Source organism: Pholcus phalangioides, unplaced genomic scaffold, assembly GCF_987345545.1.
Source record: "Pholcus phalangioides strain wild (caught in Gottingen) unplaced genomic scaffold, Ppha-v1.0 ptg000039l_1, whole genome shotgun sequence".
NCBI lineage: Eukaryota > Metazoa > Arthropoda > Arachnida > Araneae > Pholcidae > Pholcus > Pholcus phalangioides.
Window position 1 is genome coordinate 8853548 of NW_028301625.1, and position 21875 is coordinate 8875422.

At 38.0% G+C, this 21875-nt stretch overlaps 1 protein-coding gene and 1 long non-coding RNA gene across 3 annotated transcripts in view; one reads left to right on the forward strand and one right to left on the reverse strand.

The window, feature by feature from the left end:
- LOC149065549 (uncharacterized) overlaps positions 1–17327 on the reverse strand; it is a 46477-nt gene extending 29150 nt beyond the window's left edge. Inside the window, exon 1 of the long non-coding RNA XR_016195622.1 lies at positions 17196–17327. This is a non-coding gene — a long non-coding RNA (uncharacterized LOC149065549). The remainder of the gene's footprint in view (positions 1–17195) is intronic.
- The window catches only part of LOC149065548 (glutamine synthetase 2, cytoplasmic-like), a 64085-nt gene that overhangs the window by 36285 nt on the left and 5925 nt on the right, over positions 1–21875 (forward strand). The gene's annotated exons all lie outside the window — the stretch shown is intronic.

A 21875-nucleotide genomic window follows, 5' to 3' on the forward strand; every position in this document is an offset into this window, starting at 1 on the left:
GGGAATGAAAACAGCGTTGCTGAACGAGTGGGATCAATTGCCACAGGAAATGATAAACTGCCTTATTTCAAGTATGAAATCACGCTGCGAGACCTGTATATCTGTAAGAGGGGACCATACCCCCTATTAACCCATTTTTTTGTTTATTCTGCAACCACTGTTTCCTACCTTCCGACTCCAACGAGTGTTACGCACGATCATGCGTGTGTATTACAATTATTGAATGGTTATTTGTTTTGTATTGTATCAATGTATGTACATATCAAATTTCATTAAAATCGGTACAGTAGTTCTAGAGATAATCGACCAAGTCTGCAAATTCTCTTAATTTCTTACACCAGTGTACATTCCGTATATCGTACAGGTACGAAACTATCCGCTCAATCCGGAAGGAAGAATACGTTCCATGTACCAGGTTATGTCCCAGCAAGAATTTAAGGGGACACATGACATTCAAAAATGGAAAGTTTTATTACTTTATATTTCTTGCTAAAAATTACTTTATATTTCTTGCTAAAAATGCTTTGATGTCATTTCAGTGTCGATACAATAACAATTCCACGTCTCTTAGTTTAAAAAATGTGTTTCAACAAGCTTGGCGCCTTATTTATACACCAAAATACGCAAAATTGGAAATGCTTGGAAATGATACGCTAAATTGATCATTTTTCAGTCATTTTTTTGTCCCCTGCTTCTCAAATTTTATTGAAAAGTTCATAAGTTCATTTTTTTATTTCCCTCTGTAGGCATATATCAATGAATTGTAGCATGGATTTTACTGTGTGATTTTATTTTCATGATTAATTTTTTCAAAAAAAAAGTTGAAATTGATGAAAAATTCACAAATTTGTGCCATAAAAAGCAGGTTTATATTTTTTTGTTCATTAATGGTTTCTCATAATACAAAATGCATGCTACAATTCATTGATATATGCCAACAGAGGGGGAAAAAAAAAGCTTTTCAATAAAATTTCAGACGCAGGGGGACTAAAAAATGACAGTTGCAATTTAGCAGTTTTGGTGCATAAATAAGGTGCCAAGCTTGTTGAAACACACATTTTTTAAACTAAAAGACGTGGAATTGTTATTATATCGATACTGAAATGTCATTAAAGCATTTTTAGCAAGAAACGTAAAGTGATAAGAAATTTCCATTTGAACGTTATGTATCACCTTAAATCAACGACACAGTTGGAAAAGGCTGTTATAAGGAAAAAAAATCAGTGAAGAAAGTACGTTAGTATATATACAATGGCTCAAGACAGCAGCAAAGTGAGCCTGCCCCGTCTCGAATTGGCCCACAGAGTAAGAATAATATCTTTAGTCTATGAATTGGCCGCACTTCGGGATTTAACATTAGCATCTACTACAGATGGTGTTGAACAAGGTCCGTTATCGAAGGCAAAAAAGGACATATTGGACTCGCTTTCTTTTAGGTTGACCATACGTTCTGTATTTCTCACGACAGTACCGGTTTTTTCAGTTTTTCTGGCCGTCCCGACATTTTTGCAAAAATGTTCCGGTTTTTTCCCGTTTTTTTAGTTAGAATTTTTTTCGATTTGTTATTTTTATCAAAAACGTTGATACAGGCAATTTTCATAACTCAATAACTTGTCGAATTGACATTATTTTCAGAGTATTTTCTCTGAATATTACACGTATTGACAACATTTCGACCCTTCAATACTTCGACACACCACCACAGACAGATTTTATATTTATTCGGACACGCATAGTATTCATTTACAAAATTGGTCAAACCTGTAATAAAACATTAGTTACCGTTTTTTTCTTTGTTGTTGCATTATATTTTGATAAAAAGCGAGTTGAAGCATTTTGAAATATTAAGTGAAGCAGTAATTCTTAATAAAGATAAACCATGCAGAGTATTATGCTTGCTGACATTTTTTTTTTCTTGTCAGAAGCCTGCTGCTTTTCACATTCGACTGGCAGCTGTTAACGATTAAATTCATTTAACAGATTTAATTCATCTTATGCGTTGAAAGTAACATTGATTTTTTTTTAAATAAAACGTGTACATGACCTTTGAATTTCACCGAAAATTCCTTTTTGTAGAGTAAACACATTCAGAGTACAAAGTAAAAATGTAAACAAATATGGAAATGTTCTGGTAGCAGACTTTTTCTTCCACTTGAGGGGTGAAGGTTGAAAAAAAAAATTGAATCGATTAATGAGAAACAAAAGATTCGGAATTCTCGAATCACCACAAACGAGCATATTCTGAAAATCACTTCAAACTTGATGATTTAAAACAGCTATTTGCAGTACGTATTAAAGTTTTTGTCAGTTTTTGCCATAATTTTGGCAATTTCGTCCTAATTCGGTGACATCCCGTCTTTTTTCTCTAGAAAATATAATCATCCCTTCTTTATTGCTTAAAAAAAACTTGATAGATGACATTGGACTGCTTGACTGTGATGATAACCCAAGAGTGAAGAAAGCCCAATCGCAGAAATGGCTCCAGATCTTCCCAACTAAGGAATGATTGTGAATGTGAGGATGACTTTTTCCTCTTAAATCACGCTGATTTAAAAAATAAATATATATAATGAACGCTATATAAAAAAAAACTTCATTTAAGCTTTATACCTTTGATACCCTTGAGATTTTTTTAAACGAGAGTGACAAGAATGAAAGTTCATTACATGCAAGAGCGGTGTAAATGATGCACAAATGGCGTAAGTCAGTGGCTCTCAAACTTTTGTCGTCTGCGGTTCTCTAGAATAGTTTAGTAGATACTTTCACAAAAAAGCACCACTTTTTGAAGCATAAATAGTCACACACTTCAACTCGCCGCGACGCACACTTTGAGAAGCACTGGTCTATACGATAACAAATCTTACGAACGTAAAGTGTGCGTCGCCAAACTCTGTCATGGGCGTCGCGAAGAATTGTTGGCTTAATGAGTGCCCGTTCAGTGCTTTGAAATGATTATTTTCTAGACTAGAGAGCCGCAGATAAACGATGACAAGATCAACTGAGTCACTGGTGGAAAAAGTGAGAACCACTGGACTAAGGTGTCAGTAATAATTAGTTCGCTGTTTTTAATTAATCAATAGCACATTAGTTAATAATCATATAAATAGCGTGCAATTGATATAGAAATTGTTTATTGATCTCTGAATTTTAATTTACCTTGCCGCGATCTCAGAAAAGTTGAGAACCACTGTTGTGGAAGGCCACAAAATAATTCTTCACACTAGGCCGCGAAACGACGAGGCCCGGTCTTGTGTAACAAGAAAAATAATACAGATTTTAAATGACCGAAGCAGTGCAAGGTCGAACCTCCAGTGTTTTGCCGGAACAAACGAGTCACGGCCTTAAAGCCGAGTTATTTTAAACACGACCCCGCCCTAAGGACTAGATTCATCAGCAACAACTTCTGGTTATCTCAACGAAAAGAAGGAAAAAACCTTCGTATTTCTGGTATGAAGACAATCAGGGGTTTTTGGAAAGACATATTCATGAAGCAAACGTGAAATAGTTTCATTCTTCTATTCAGTAAAAAAAAGCTTCCCAACTGATAAAAAAAATTGCAACCCTATTGGTTTTTCAACTGGGAACGGTTGATACAAAGTATAATACAACAGCTTTCTTCTAAAGCGGGGGTTCTTAACCCACAGGTCACGACCCAAACTTGGGTCAAAGGCGCGCAGGGCCGTCATTTCAACTTTTTCCAGGGGTGGGAGCAAAGCACATGTACTCAATGTATGTGTACATATATTTGTATATATATATATATATATACCATTTTTAATGTATTTTCAAAAGCCAGGGGGCAACGGCCCCCACTGCCCCCCGAAATGACGGGCCTGGTCACAGGGGTTCCCGAGATTGATCGTACGATGCTACAGTTGAACCACGTTATTGTGCCAACCCCGTTTTACATCACAAATTTCCAGTGAAAAAATCTTCTATACAGGGATGATAATGTAAAAACCCCCGTTTTAGCGCAATCTCGTTATAACGTCAACCATTGTTTAGATCAGTGATTCTCAAACTTTTGTCACCTGCGGCTCCCTTGTCCAATTCATGATCGCTGCTCGGCTTCCCAGAATGGTTTGGTAGATATTTCTCCCATACAAAAGAACCACTTCAAAGCATAAATAAGCACACAAATCAATATCTCCAGCTCAGATCGACGCCTCTGACAAAGGTAGCGATGCCCCCTAGTAAAGCGACTAGATAAGGAGGCTATTTCTAGAGGCTATATCCCTGCGGCTCCCCAGACTAGTTCAGTAAATATTGTTCATTCATAAAAGAACCACTTAAAAACAAATAGGCACACCCATCAATATTTCCAGCGAGTCACGACGACCTTGACAAAAGTTTTCGACACCCTAAAAGCCTTGACGCATTCTTTGAGAAAAATTGGCAAAAGGGATCAATTTTATTAATTTTTTACTAGAAAATCAGTAGAGAAGAAAGAGGAATACTTTGAAATCCTTGATGGTAGCCTATCATAAACCCTGTCTGTCTGTATGTATGTTCACCCCTTCGGTACGTAGGAACGAAATATTTCGGCCCTGTGTAGATGGAAGAAATGCATTCGACATCTTTCAGTTTTTTCGAAACTCTAAACCAGTGTTTCTCTACCGCAGGCCCAGACACCAGTCAAACTAAGCCGTGAATAGTTAACGATTCGTTTTTACCCATTTATGCCCCATTAGGCGTGCGTATGACCGGGCCTTCCACTCACATAAAAGAAATCAACCGGGCCGCGGGCTTCCAAAGGTTGAGAACCACTGCTCTAAAGGCCCCTATACACACTCAGTTATACCTATTCAGGTATCTGCACAGGTATTAAAGCGTATTAAAAAGCTTCTTAATACGCTTTGGGTATAACTGAGCAGGCACCATACATGTACAGGTTCGGTGCATCCACACAACACCTCCTATAGATAGAAGGCCTCTGCACTGTTTGTCATAAAAGTCATTCAGGCTACCTAGCAAGTTTGTCATATTTTGAAACACAGCATCCTATTTTGTTTCTTCTTATTTTGGCGTAGAATCTTCCTGATTGGCTCACAAATACCGCATAGTGATTGGATGTGGGGCATAGAAATCGCCAATTCTGAGCCCGATCATTTCTTTTCCCTCAACGATGATACTGGCACGAGCGGGGAACTTTTTTCCTGAATATTCTGAGGGAAAATGGACTACTTACTGACGTCACAAGAAGACTTTGGAGGCCTTCTATATCTAGGAGGTGCTGATCCACACCATTCAGTTATACCTGTGCAGGCGAAGTCTCTGGAACCGGTTCTAGGTGATTTTTTTCTGTGTGTGGGAATATTTTCATTCTTCGATGTCTTTCTTCGCGTCTGTCAATCAGTTCGGATTTTTTCAGCGAACGCTCCAAACTTAAAAATTTTCTAACGCGATTTCCACAGATGATGCTTTGGGCATAGTTGAGGGCCGTAATTAGGCTGGGGCAACCGGGGCCTCTAGTCGAATAGGGGTCTCACAAAAAAATAAACAATTATTATTATTTTGTTTAATTTTTCCTTTTTTAAGGGGACCCTAAGAAAATGTTTACCCCGGGGCCCCAAGAAGATATGCTACGGCCCTGGTATAGTTGGATTGGTTACGGCAGTAAAAGTTATTAATTTAAAAAAAGAAAAAAGAAAAGACGGATAACGTTTTTTTCATCCTAGGTCCAACAGTCACTTACTAACCCGGATGCAACTAGGGCAACACCCCCTATAGATAAGATATCGATAGGGGGTGTTGACTAGGGTCACCGAGGGGGGTTGCAGAAAAAAAGCTACGCGTGTTCTTGTTCGCATACAAAGCTTGAGCTATGAAGAAAGATGTGATTTCTTCAATATGTTTACATTGGAGGAACGCAGATGTCGGGGGGATATGATCGAAGTATTTAAAATTTTCAACGGGGTGGATAGGATGGATCATGAGTTGTTAATACACCGTCAATCAATTGCTTCGACAAGGGGACATCAGTATCGTCCGTTAAGGGAGAATTCCAGGTTGTGGTGTCGCAGGGAGTTTTTCTCTAACAGGGTTGACACTAAATGGAATAGCTTGCCTGCGGAGATCGTAAATTTTAGCACAATTGATACGTTTAAAGTACGATAAACATACTGCGATAAATGGAAAAGCTATCCATATTTAGATTAGACAAAAACCATAATATTTTTATAAGCAGCGTATTATATATTTTAGTTTTTTTGTGATATATGCTTTTATATTGGGTATTTAGGTTATATTTGACATCCATATTTTTTACGGGCAAAATTTTTTCATCCACCTCGTTGGGCAATTTGCCTGTTGTGGTCTGTGTATTTGTAATTTTTGTAAAGAATGACATAGATTGTGATGAATGATATATCGATTCTTCTTTCTTCAAAAAATGTTTCTGGACACAATAGCATTTGCCTTTGTTATCAAACAAACAACAAAGCAAATTTCTGAACTTCTCACTTAAATCTTTAATCTTGCTGTTTCTTGAGGAACATATCCAGCACCTAGAGATAGAAGGCCTCCGCAGTCTGCTCGTGACGTCAGTAAGTAGTCCATTTTCCCTCAGAATATTCAGGGAAAAAATTCCCCGCTCGTGCCAGTATCATCGCTGTGAGGAAAAAAAATGATCGGGCTCAGAATTGGCGATTTCTATGCCCCACATCCAATCAAAATCCCTACTTTTCAACATGCGGTATTTGAGCCAATCAGGAAGATTCTACGCCAAAATAAAAAGAAACGGTGCTGTGTTTCAAAATGTGGCAAACTTGATAGGTAGTCTGAATGACGTTTATGGCAAACAGTGCGGAGGCCTTCTATCTCTAGGAGGTGCTGACTTATCCCGATCTAATGAAAATTGCACGGATCTCACCAATTTACAAATCTGGAAGTCATTCAGATATTAATAATTATCGCCCAGTTGCAGTTTTACCATGTTTTAATTCTATTTTCGTAAAAATTCTTCATAAGAGACTTGACTGGTATTTAAATCAATTTAACTTACTCTCCCACTGTCAACATGGGTTTAGAAAAAAATCATTCAACGGAAACTACCCTCCTTCAGGCCCTAAAGTTTATACAAACCAGTCATGACCGAAATGAGTTTTGTACAGGTACTTTCTTTGACCTAAATAAAGTTTTCGATAATATCTCTCGTAATATCTTAAAAACAAAGCTCTATCACCTTGGAATTCGGGGACATCCGCTCCAACTACTCGTTAGTTACCTTACAGGCCGAAAACTATATGTACAAATAAATAACATTAAGTCACCCTTAGTGCGTTGTGAAATTGGGGTCCCCCAGGGGTCTTGTCTGGGTCCCCTACTTTTCAATATATATGTAAATGATTCGGAAGTCCCCTTGGGTGATATTGAATTTAATCGGGGGGGGGGGGGCGCCCTGATTTTATTTTGAACGCGGATGGCAAATCTTTTATCCTCTTCCACAGTTGAAGAGTTAGTTTTTCTCACTAAGTAAACAAAATTTGCGACTGGTTTTTTTTTGTGATTCTTTAACAATGAACCACATGCAAACCAAAAGTATTTTATTTAGACAAATTAACAAACCGATTCCTCTTGTTATCCAACCAGTCTCCATGAATAACTTTGAAATTCAATACAATTCCTCAGTAAAATTTCTGGGTGTGATTTTCAATTCTCACTTAAAATGGATGACCATATAAATACCACGCGTATCAAACTGAGACAGGCAACAGACGTCATTGCTAAATTATCAACTGTCATTCCGTTAAAAATTAAATTTTTACTTTACAATGCTCTTTACTTTCTACACTCATTTACTGTCACTTGATTTGGGGTTGCACATCGTCCGAAAACCTGAATAACCTAGCCATCATCCAGAGACGCTTCCTGAGAACAATTGCTCATCATTTCCCCTACCACACATCTTTCCACACTACCAAGATCCTTCCTGTTCATATACTTCACGATTTACTTTCAATTTTTATGTTCAAAGCAATAAAATTACATATGTTCTCAGATGACTGAACTTTCATTAACCACGAATATAATACCTGTAGACGTAATGTAATTTACCCCGCTGCAGCTCGCACTAATATGCTTTTCAACAATATTAATACAATAGGCCCACGCTGCTGGAATAAGCTACCTGTAAGAGAAATCAATAGTCTAGGCATGTTTGAGACCAATCTAAAAATCTATTGAACATAACACCCATATAAGCGATATAGTATATTTATTTCTTTTTTCTCATCATAATGGCATCAATCTATGTTGTTTTTTCGACTTTTTATTTTCCCGATTGTTTTTGCCAACCCTTCTTATCGGCCACGGAACTCGTCAGGGCATTTATATGCCATTTTCTCCGTAGTTCGACTGTACATGTACAATTTATATTATTTTGTTTAATGCTCTCATTTGTATCAAGAATCACATACCAGTTTTATAATGCTCTGGTAATATTTTAATGTACGGAAATAAAATTGAAATTGAATATATCGATTGATGGATCCAAATGATCCCTCCCCCCCTTTAAGCTGGGGCTTTTTTTTGAAGTGTCAAGTCAAAAATTCGTATGTTGAAAATTCTTGTTTTATGGGCCTTACTACTTTGCGGCTTGATACGACTGTGACCTCCGCAACTGTCGAATTCTGGTATGAGCTTCTGTGTGGTCGTGAGTCGTACTGTCCAAGGTTCGAACACACCGAACGTACATTGGTGGCCGGCCAAATTTGATTGTAACATTCCAACTTCAAGATGCGAAGAAAGCCAGCTCCTCGAAGCCGACTACCAATATGTGGTTGCAAGAATCGAATCTGGAATTTAATGGTTTCGAGGCTGGTCATCATGATGTCCACGTGACCTAATTAACACTTTATCGCATATACAATGTTGGATATACATTCACACTGTCAGGCTTCCCTTACAGCAACGTTTCTCAACCTCTCTGAACTCGAGAACCAATAAAATGTCTGAATCAATTTGACGGACCATTTGCGTCCTGTATTTTTGGTCGTTCCAACTTTTTATGCATCTGTCCCGTTTTTTTAACGAGGCCTATTTGTAGTATTTAATAGCATCGTGAGAGAATATAAACAACATTTTTTCATAACTTATAAATTATATTTCAATATCTATTACAACTATTGAATAATTTGTACTTTAGTTAGAATTAAATTATCAAGTCTGCCTGTGGACCACAGGATAAGAAACACTGCCCTACAACATATCTTTCGACGCACCTAACCTCTTCCGGGGGGAAGAGGGGCAAAACGGTTGCAATGGTCTTTTACCCGTAAATTTGTCTTTAAACTATAGATCAGTATTTAACTAAGTAAAATTGTATGGTGTAGTCGTAGTGTGATACAGAGCCTGACTTTGCCGAGGGAAGCTGGGGGGGGGGGGGTGTTGCTAGACTAGGCAAGCATTAAGCTCACACGATCACACGACTATGATGAAGAACATGTGAGTATTAAATAGAGTGAGTATACATGTTCGAATTCGGGAGCCCTGGCGGAATGCCCCACTTGCCTATGCAGTAATCTGACCCGAGTGCGAAGTCGAAAGATTGGTCAAGTTTTTCGACCATGTTTGTGACTCTTACAATTTATTAAAAATTATGGAATCCAAGTCCCCAAATAAGCAATTCAAAGAGACTGTGCCGTGATATTGTTGAAGGGTGCCACAAGATATCTTGGGAACGAAATTATATTGAAAGAATTGATAGAGCCATGATTCTCATAGTAACCAAAAATAGTTACTAATCGTGGACATGACACGTAGTTTGAAATAGTGCTATCCATGAGAGTAAGGGGTCATTCAAGTATTATGTCAGCATCGAGGGGGGGAGGGGGTTTCGGATTTGCTGACTTTTGATGACGGGAGGGGGGGGTCAAAAATGGCTGAAAATTTGCTTACGTAATACTTGAATGGCCCCTAATGGTAACAGAAGCTATACCAGTGTTTCCCAAAGTTGTTAATATCGCTCTCCGGGGCCGTAGCAGCTATGGGCTTAGTATAGGATCCCATAAGAGAGCTTGATTTTTGGGGGGGGGGGGAGGGGCAATGAGAAAGAAATTTTTTTGAAGTGGGAGAGAGGGGGGAAAAATGTGTGTGTGTGTGGGGGAACAAAAAGTTTGGGAAACTCTATGCTATATACAATCAAGTCTGTGTAAAGCATGCATTGTCAGCAGCGATTCGACTCGAATGGAATTTTATCTGTTATCGTTAATTCTTAAACAAATTGATTAGTCATGTTTGCTTTTAGGGTCGGAAAATTCCACCCGGAGGATTGTAGAAAAGAAACAAAACAATTTTTCTCTCTCGTAAACATTATCATTCTAGTTACTTGCGTATTTTTCACTGTACTCTAGTCCAATTTGTTTAAGAAATACCATCATTAACCTACAGTTCATTGCACTTAAAGAAATTTTACTGTTTAGTGAGATAAATGGAAATAGGCTATATAAAGTTACATAACATTTGAAGGAGGCGAAAAAACTGAATAGTATATCTATTTAGTGTCATCCCGGTCATTCAATCATTATACGCTAATTGGACCGGAACCTGTAATTTAGATCACATTCAGAACGCACAGATACAAAATACTCAAACTGGCATTTCAATGTAGACTATTATAGTTCGAAACGGAAGTCTATGCGATAAACCGTGTTGCTAACTTATATAGTTATGGTCTCTCCCAATTTTTTTATAGGCCATATGGTTTGATAAACACCCATCTTGTTGCAAAGAAAACAAAGTTACATAATTGTAATATTAATGGTAAATTTTTTTTTTCTGGTTTTTAAATTGGGTTCTAGTACAGTGTATCTCACCCGCCGGGCTGCGACTTGGTACCGGGCCATGAGTGATTCGCAGTTTCATTTTTTCCAATAATTTCCCCATTATTCGTGTATATTGCCGGGCCTTTCACTCACAAAAAAGGAAATTTACCAGGCTGCCAGCTTACAAAGGTTGAGAACCATGTAGTACAGTGGAGTCTCGATAATTCGGCCGTGTGCTAGTTGGCCCGTCCAGTAATCCGGCGTTTTGAGGTTGGTCGTCTTCGAGGGCCCCCCCCCCTTCCTCTAAGACGCCTTCATATACAATATATACAAATACAACGCCACAACAGGCAAATTGCCCAACGAGGTGGCTGACTTCAGAACATCATGGATCCCCGAGATATTTTTTTTGGAGGCCCTACCTACTACTGCTACACCACACATGCACCCCGCCCACACCTCCCCCCCCCCGCGGAACCCCTAACGAATCGGTACATGCGGGAATGTGCGTGTAGTGAAACCTGACGTGAAGTTTTTTTTTGTTTCTCTGTAATGCTTGTTATGTGTAGTGCTGCCATCTGCCACCAGTTTTTCTAACTATGAGTGAAGTGTTGCTCTCTAGTAGGACTGTTGTAGTCTCGTAGGACTGTTGCTCTCTGTGGCGAGACTTTTTAACGGGGAGATCGGCTCGCATTTGCGCCTTGAATTTGGGAACCACAGAAAACCAACTTCAGCCGACCACCAATGTGGAGTTCGAACCCGGATCCTCGCATCGCGAGTCCGTCACTATAACCACTCGGCTACCTTGCCGCTGTGGTGGGTAATATAAAGGGGTTCTACCTTTATATTGATTCGTGATCCGAATCTCAGTTGTTCCCTACACTCCTTGAACAAGCATAATTTTTGCTCCGTGTGCAGAGAAAAATCCAAAGACTCATCCGAAGATGTAAAGCAGAGGTCGTCAACCTTTTTTTTCAGTCACGAAGCACTGCCTGTACCCATCCTCAAAAGAAGAGCACCCTTACGGCAAGTTTGACATAGCATGCCTTGAATGCAATTTGTACAAGGTGTTTATTGGAACGTTGAACAAGTGCTCGCAAACACGAAATCGGACACGAGGTGCTCGCGAGCAACGGGTTGAAGATTCCTGATCTAAAGTAAGAGGTGGAGGAAATAGCTTTATGAGCGGGATTCGAACCATGAGCCTTTCTGTTGCCTTCGATTCTGCGTCATATCAACTGCTCTAAGAGTTGCTGCTTAGCCGGGGTAATTGAATGTATCAATTCTCGAACTACTATTTGTTTCTAATGCGCATGCGCACACAGAATGGACTCCTATAGTAATACGGTGCTCGCGAGCAACGGGTTGAAGACCGTGACGAAGTTATGTAAAGTGCCAGATCAATATTAAAACTATTATTCTTGATCTACTTCTCCATCTTTGGGATCACTAATGGCGGCATCACTATTACAACGGGTTGAAGATGTCGGGCTTAGGTTCACTACAAGTGGAAATTGTAAGAAAATTTAAATAAACCAACCAAAACTCCATTTGGCAAGCAACCAATCAGAACGTTGCATTAGACTTGTACGCAGGCGCTGAGAATTTCATTCTGACCACAACTTTTTTTATAATTATGTGACCCTCACGTATTCCCAAGAGACCAGTATGATCCGTCCAGGGAATTTATTAGTGTTAGTAGACATCCATGCCCGAACCGGGATTCGAACCCAGACCCGCACAGTAAGAGGTTAGTTCCCTAACCACTCGACTGCCAGGTGGCTAAGTTATATAAAGCGACTTGGACAGACGTATTTTTCCGCTGAGCAACCGAGAGTTAATATTTGGCAACCAACCCAATAGGATCTTCGGTCAGCATGATATTTTATCCTCTGATGAGGCACCCACATACCGTATCAAGATTGTATTTTCCGTGTATTTGCATTTTTCGTTGTTTCTCCGTTTGTTAAATAGAGTTCAGTTGGCTGCCACAGGCAATTTTTTTCGATTACTGTTAGCATATTTTCAAAGGTGGATTTAACTGTCGGCGCACCGGGCCCCCACAAAACCCCAACTGCACGTTTTTTTCTAATTTGAGGGGCCCAATATTTTCTTCTGCGTCCATAAGGACTATATAATAAGGGTTGTTTTTCATCCATTTGAAGTCACGCTTGGCGCTTCGGTTCAGTGGGCGTGGTCTCGGACCTACTGCGTGATGTCACTGCTCAAGCACTTTTTAGCAGACGACAGCAGCACACGAAACGTGTTCAATTGTCTATTTGCTGTTCTAAGAGAGTTATGGTGGTACCCCTCTCGTTCATGATGTCACTGGTATGCGCGTGAGGTCATTTTATAATCTATAAACTGAAAAATGGATAAAAGAAATAATTATTAAGTAATAGTCTTTTTATATTAGCATTCAAAATGATAACTTCAAACATTTTTATATTAGGATTTTTTTAGATTTCCTTCCTATGTTTTATGTTGCAGTTGTATTAGTAATAACGAAGTCTCCAAGGCTTCTAAAAGCTACACCTAATTCAAATAAAAAAAAAAATTAAAAATTATTAGAAAGTTCAGAAGAGATAATTGAAATTATGTGTCTCGAGTTGGCTTTCAATCAACCCAATTTAAATTAAATAACGCATGAGTCAACTGAAATGGATCCGAGAAAAATATTCTCAGTGGAAGTTACCTCACAAACAAATGCCGAAATTTCTCTTTTAAGAATTTAAATTTTTGAAAAAAGCGAACCAATAAGTATACATATACTAACGACAATAATCGAAAAGATAATTTTAGAAATAATTCAGAGAAATGGGCAGTACAGCGATTGCAAACTATCGTAATTGACAGGGAAGCAAAGCAGGCGCACTTGGTTCTGTTTGAGCAATGACGTCACGCATGACGTTAGCTGGTACAGACTCCGGTGCGGGTGAACAGCTCTTAATCCGTCTCTGCATATTTGAATAGTTTCAGAAACAATTGGTGCTCATTTTTGTGAGAATTGGTAATATGTCCCATGTATTTTCCCAAATTGACTACATCAATAAACTTGTCTCGATGAAATATAATAACTTCAGTATTGATTTGATTCGTTAATGAAGAATATAAACATTTATTGATTTTGACAGTGTCATGAAAATGGCATAAGTTGGGTTTAACCCTTACAGCGGCAAACTCGAGATATCTCGTCAAACTTGATCTGCTTTATTTCGGTCACCCCGAAATATCTCGGGTTCTTAACACGCTTTTATTTCTAATGAGGCAGTTATAATGCGGATCAGGAAAATTTTAAAAACCATTTATAAAGGGTTAAGTCGAAAATCGCAATTATGTGAACCATAGAACGAGCACCAAACGCAAACTATAAAGCTTCTGGTAATACACCATGACCTAGTTGCGCAGGATAAGAAAACATTTCGCTCAGATGCTCTTGTGGAAGTTTCATTTCTTCATTATTATTATTTTTACTATTTTCTTAATTCTCAAGGCTAACGCGCAGCAATCTCTTGTTTTTCAGCCGTTTGGAGAAGTGCCATGCAAGCGAGGAGTGAACATTAATTAATACTTGGCTTCCTTTTTTTTCAGATAGATTCGTTTGCCTCTGAATATTTTCCTTTTCCTCCTCTAAACATTAATACGATACTCTTAAGTAACCCAACGTAATTTATATTTGACAACGTGATAGAGCCATGAACTTAATACTTAATATTACTCCTTGTATAATGTTATTTTCTCGCATTTCGGGTGGGGGTCCTCTTGTTATCATAGGCTTACGTAGAAATTTCTCTCTCTTTCTCGAGAGGGTTTTTCAAAAAAAACATTTCTTCTGAAGAGGTTTTTACGTTTTTCCTGCAAAATGACGCTATAATCTCGGCTTTTGGGGGGAGAGGGGGTTAGAACCCCACCCTCTCCAAATCTTCATTAATTTCATATTAATTTGCTTTTAAATTAATGCAGTAGGACCCCGATCAGAGCTAATCTGCATCGGACCTACCTCGGATAAACCGCACCCTAGACAATTTCACGTTAAATGAAATGAAGCTATAAAAATGTTGGAAATTACGTTTAGGGGAGACTATACCTAGACATATTATTTTTCAGTCAATTTTTATATTAAAATTTCACCAAATTAATTTTCAGTATCTGTGTTTAATTATGTTTCTTTCTTACTGTAACCACGGAATATGGCTTTTTGAAAAGGCAAAATGTTTCAAGGTACAACAAAGGGTCCTGTATCTTGAAGCATGCACTGTTACCTTGTGCTACTGTACCTTGAAAGTAAGAGGGTAAAATTACAAAGACAAAAAAATAGCCGGGTTTTGGTTAAAAACGCTGATTGGTTAAAAACTTGAAATTCAGTTTTTTTACCAATGAGAGTTTTCACGCTTCACGCGCTGTAGAAACCTGGTTCTAGGAAAACCTGGCTTAAACCATAAATTGAAATAAAAATATCAAAATGACAAAGTATGATTATTAGATTATTAATTTGATCATTTTTGTCGCACCACGGTCATTTTCTGCACACGAGGGCTAATTAGACCAGGGCTACAATTTATTGCCGATTCCGAACGTCAGGCTTGTTTTTATACTCATCGAGATGTTAGATTATTAATGTTATAAATATACAAAAGTAACAATAATGGAGGTAGGAACGTATTTACGTAGATGAAATGCATAATTATTGTACATTATACTTGTAGAAAGGAAAACAATGTTTTTAAATCTTTATTTTTCTGTCAGTTTCTTTGATGCTAGATGATTTCATTAGACATACAACATCCGAGATGTTAGCATTTGCTATATCTGGCACTGATAGACATTTAAATATTTTCTCGCCTCTCATAAGGAAATTCACTTGGTGTTGGACCCATTCCACACTTTAAACTTTGGTTATTTTCTAGTCAAATTTGTTGGAAAAAGCAAAGATGGATGAAAGAGTAAAAATGCGGTGAAGTTTTGTAGGACAAAGAAGTATGGAACTAAAATTTAAAAATATAAATTGCATATAAAAGCAAAAGAAGGAGCGTTAAACATTGGTATAAGTTGAGTAGTATTTCTAAGGTAAAAACCTAGGAAAATTTCAAATTTTATGTTTCAAGGTACACGATGCTCTACCATTTGTGAAAAAATTTGAATAACTTGATTCACAGTGCTTCGTATGATTGAGCATTTGGTGTAGTTCATTAGGTGATTCCAGTCATCAAAAAATAAAAAAATTGTACGATTTGGTCATGAATTAATTGAGAGAGAGATTAATTTAAGAGCGGTCAAAAATGAGTAAACTTTTAGGTCTTTCTTTAACTCCGAAATAATTGCAAACGGTAAATATTTCAACAAAAATTAAAAAATTTCATTACTTGAAAATTTTTATTACATATAATGCAAAACGCGAATTAGAACGCTAACCGTAGCAAACTTCAGCTTGGCGTAAAATAATTTAGTCAAGCCCGCATGTCACGTGACATAAAAAAAAACAAACGCGGGTTCTAAACACTGTGTATTTCACACGAAATTTCGCGGGTGCTGATAAGATCATTCGCATCCGCCAAACGCAGTCAGTTCCCGGCCTAAGAGAGTTCCAATCTAGATTGATTTTGTATAGCCACTCACGGCCAAAAATCGTGTCTAAATTTTTCCTCACCAAGTATAAGTTCAAGTGCAACTTTTGCTTTCCGTATTTTACTTTCACAGTGACATATCCCGCTGGGACAATTTTTTCTCCATATTGTATGTCCGGAATACTAAATTTGTAGGTTGAACTTCTTTCTCTCGAGATTTTTCTGAATCTCTAGCCCCGTTCACATGGGGAAATAGAAAAGCGGGTTTAAAATCCGCTTCAAGAATGTTCACCAATGATTGCTCTTCATTTCCTTCCTTACGAAGGAAAAAAGTCGTCAAGCGGGTGCTATAGCACTCCCAATGCTACCGCAATATTTGCACATGTGAACGGGGCTTCTAAGTTCATTACTGATACTGTTCCACCGGTATCAACTTCCGTACTCACTGGTTTATTGTCTATGTCGACAGTAACCATCATTGGAGGCTTTTTCAGCTCTTCACTCAATACCGTCTCTAATGTTAACGATTATGCATTATTGTAAACGGGCGTGACCCTACTGCAACGTTGATTCTATTCATCCCACTAATGTAAACATCCCAAATGCCGTTGATCGAATTAATTCATAACTTACTAATTTTAGGCTCTATTGTACTACTGCGCTGTGAAGTCAATAACCACAGGCCCGTGTAAATGACAAGTCCAAGGATACAAAGATAAAACAGTTAATTATTCTTTAATTATTAGGCTACGATAAATAAGGGCATTAAATATACGATTTATAAATAGAAGCTAGGATAGTGCATTACATATTTTCAATTTTACATGGAGAGTGATAAATGGTTCGTAAAGTCGGAAGTGTGACTTACCCCAAATCCGGTGAAGATCAACTTCACTCCTTCGTGAGTGCCCATCTCACACTTATCTTGTGGACTTCCACAACCTCTCTGACTCTGTCTCTCTCTATCTCACTATCTCAGTCTCTCTCTAACTCTCTGTCTGTCCACTCTTCTCAAACTTCATATATATATTTTTCTTTGGCTATCCGCCTACTCCTACCTATATTCCATAAACTTCATCTCATTCGCTAATTCCGATTTTCTTTCCTAAATTTTCTTTACCGAACTTCTCTTCACTTTACATTATTGGATAACATTTTCCTATGGACATGCGTTTCATTGGCTACTGCTATCCCTTTGGTTCGGTTGACGTTCTTGTGGGAACTATTCCCGGAATTCGCAAAACTCCTTTCACCTAAAACCATCTGCTCTAACCCTGGACTTTCTCACGCTTTTACGTGTATACAAAATTCTGACCAGCTGCAAATATCATTGAAATATGAGCGCGGCCGCTGAATTTTATTACCATATTCTTCTTATACAACTTATACCGATTTCTTTCATAATGTCCTGCACCCTTTATACGATTCATTTCAGTCCCCATATTTATAGATCTGTTTATCGCTACTTTTTATACTACTTCTTCGATTCTGTATTCCTTACGTGCTACGCGCCAAATTTATAGGTTTCTTTCATGATCCATATTCTTTGGGACTCTTAACATCTGGATAACACCTGGCTGGTATGGCTTTGAAATACATAATTTCAAAGTCCATCCTTTCATACCATTATTCCTCGAACGATACTATTATTTAACTTTGCTAATTCCTTTACAGTATAACACTAACCCAAACATGGAAACATCATTTTCGTTTTCCTCAACTGAAATCTGTTTCTGCTTGTTAGGTGTCGATTGAGTCTTTGCCGCGTAGCAGGCTTTCTCTATATGTCCGATTTTTTTACAGAAGCGATATTTACTAGCAATAAATCTGCAGGAGTCTTTATCGTGATTTGTTCCTGTGCATCGTATACACGGCGGATATTTGACAGCCGCGGCAGAGTAGTTTCTGTTTTGCGTGGGCGGTTTCGTTTTCCTCTTCCCCGCTTTCACTACCTTCAGTTCTGCCGGCTTCCCGATAATCTTCGCCCATAGACAGCTTTCTCCATCGCCAGGGCGATCTTTATTGTTTTGTCTAGCTCGATGTCATCTTCCTCAAATAAACGATCGAGGATCGCTCCATCTCGGACCAGGGCCGTCTCAACGCATAGGGTCCACCCGGGCATGGCCCAGGGGACTCAAGAGAAGAGGGGCCTCAGAAAAACGAGAAGTGAATTTTTCGAGAATTTTCCAGGTAGGGCCTCAGAAAAATCACTTGGCCCATGGTGCCCTTAAGACGGCCCTATCTCTTGTTTATAGTCGCACGTGATTGCGAATGTCGCAATTTGGCTGTATACGAACTGATGCTTTCGCCTTTCAAACATGTGCCTACTCGGTATAATCAATGCTTAGGATTCAAATGGTTCTTCAAAACATTTTTTAAAATGGCGAATTCTTTCTCTGATGGATTGTCCAGAAACAATAAAATTTTCAAAAAGTTGTAGTGCTTTGCAGAAATGCTCGAAATTAAGACTTTAGCACGTTTCTTTTGGGACATTTTGAATGTCTAAAAACGCTTGGAAACGTTCTATAAACGAATCGAAAGTCTCTGAAGCTTCATCGTATTTATCAAACGAAACCGTCACTTTCTGGTTTGTTGACGTTGAGTCTCGTTGCTCTTTGAGAGCTTCCATTAGAGCTTGATTCTGTCTTATTAACTCCAACTAAATTTTCCATCGTGTCAGGTATTTATGAAAAACTTTTTCTCCTACCTTTTGCAGTCTTCGAGTAAATACTATATCCAACTTTTAAGATGGGCCTCGTCGCCCCTTGTTATGTTTTCTTTAACACTTTTGTATTTTTTCAATTACTAATTAGTATCTAGAACTGGGTTTTAAGCGAGAGACAATGACAAGCTCATCACAAGCACGGGCTCGACCCGAGATAACTCCGGAAACTTTTCGCCCATTGGTCGAATAAATGCAGAGTTTATTTCAAAAACAAAACCTCCGACGTTCGCTCTATACATTTTAGCATATTAAAAACATTTGCTTTCATTGATTCAAAAAGAAGAGAGCTGCCAGGTTTAACCCAGTATGAATGTAAATTTTTGAAACATTTCGGAAAATTATTTATTTTCCAAACTCTTAGCAACACACCCAGAAATCCTTGGCAGAGCACAATTTGGGAACCCCGGATCTAGAAGTCTTCGTTAAACTGGAAGACATTCCCCCTTTTTTTTTGGGAGAGAACGTAAAACTGGAATTTTTTTGATGTTATAGCGAATGCTTTCTAAGTTTAAAAAAACCTCGCTATAACCAAATATTTTTTTGTATCTTTAACATTAGCTATTTGAGAATCACTTGCAAATCACTCTTGTTATAACAGACTTTTACTGTAACTTGTGAATGAGGGAAGCTACACTTATGCAACTTGAATAACTCATAAAGATGCTATAAACAGTAGCACACTGAATAATAACTGGGGAAGGGAATATAAAAATCTACAATTTTCATATGGTCTCTAATGAATGCCTATGCTCACTATACATGTGGGTTATGTGACAATTATTTTGCCTTTTCTCTTCCAGTGACTGATATCTATGGCTCCCACATCCTGAAGCAGGGCCCCTAGGTTGGGATCTTTCACGGGCCCCTTTATGATGAATTTATAGCGTGAAAAAACAAAAAATGATGAGAGTCGTCCTGGGCATCAAGGCTGGGGCTCGGTCAATCCCACCGTGATGGGGATCATGCTGATACCACGGGACCAGAATTTCCAGTTCAAATTCATTTCCGAATGACTGAAAAAATCATGCTAAAAAATTTTCCGATTAGTAGTAAAATGTTGACGAGTCTATACAGCTGTGAAAGTGAGCAGTGATATAATAATTGAGACTTTAATTGTTCAGATAGTTGACTACATCACATAATATAAAATTCTATGTAAAAAATGTCTTGTATACAAGGAAAAGGTGACATCTATGAAAAGTTTTGAAAAAATTAGCTGATTCTACTCATTTAAATATGCAGAGAAGTATATAAGAATCATCATGTTCAATTCTTGAAGAGAAGGTAAAACTCACATTTTGAGAAATTTTTTCGACGTTATAGTGAATGCTTCCTAAGTTTAAACTTGCTATAACCGAATATTTTTGTACCTTCAACATTATCTATTTGACGATCACTTGCAAAAGTGAGATTCTCATTATAATGAATTTTTACTGTAATTTGTGAATGAGGAGAGCACTACAGCTATGCAACTTAAATAACTTTCATAAAGATGCTATAAACAGTAGATTCTCTCTAGAATAATTCTCTCTCTTTGGTTCCTCTTTTCATATATTTTTAATATCAGACCAGAGCTCTTCTGGTTCCCTATCTACCAGATCGAGGTCATTAAAATGGTTTCTTGTTGAAATTCTATATATTCCTCTGGTACATTATCTAACCTGTACCTAGCTCTGGCGTTTTTCCTTTATTGATTTTCTTTAATTTAAGTCTCATCTCTAAAATGAGTAACTGGTGATCAGACCCACATTCAGCACTTGGCAGTCTTGCATGTTGTCACAGAGCTTTTCCATCTTTTGCTGCCTATTACGTAATCAATTTGGTTCTTGTAGATGCCATTTGGTGATGTCCATGTGTACATTCTTCTTTTAGGCTGCTTAAAGTAAGTATTAGCAACGAAAAGATCATTTGATGAACAGAATTCAATTAACTTTTGTCCAGCTTCATTCCTATTTCCAAGCCCAAAGTTTCCTGCTGTACCTGGAACTGCCACATCTCCAACCTTCGCGTTTAAATCCCCAGTGATCATCAACATATCTTTACTGGGTGTTTGATCAATAATTTGTTGTAATGCATTATAGAATTCATCGCTAACTTCAGCATCAGTTGTTGGTGCATATACTTGGACGATCGTTATATTTATTGGACTACTTTTTATTCTGATTGACATAATTCTATCATTAACAGGGTTGTACCCTAACACAGATGCATCAATGTTATTTTTAATAATTATTGCTACTCCATTTTTTCTATGATTTTCATGTCCAGAGTAAAAAATCTTAGTCATCTGACTGAAAGAATCCCGCACCAGTCCATTTCAGTTCGCCCTCTGTGAGCACAATACTAATTTCAATGTAAGGGGAAACTCTCTAACTCAACACATGTTTGGCTTAACTCCACTTAAGTCGACAATGACTTTTGTCCTTTTACCACCACTGATGTTTACAATTGCCCATGTGTTACCAGTTCTAAGAATGTTTTGACATTATTCGTGGGTATTTCAACAATTCTTTGTTCTCTATGATGGGTCCCTTTTATGCATTTGGGGGGAGGGCGTGCATGTGAAGAACAAATGTTTGAAACCTCTTGGTGGGCTTATCATTTTAATGGTGTTTCCAAGAGAGGTCTTTCATTCTTTTCATGGTCAAAAATAAGTGTGGATATTGTCAACATCCAATTCCCAAAGCAGAATGTGTCAAAATCTGCGACATACGTCGCAGAACAATTAGCTCTACTGCAGAACAATTTGGAAGAATTTTAAGAAAAAGTGAAAAAAACCCCACACTATTACATGTATGGGGATTTTTACCGCAGAACATCTCC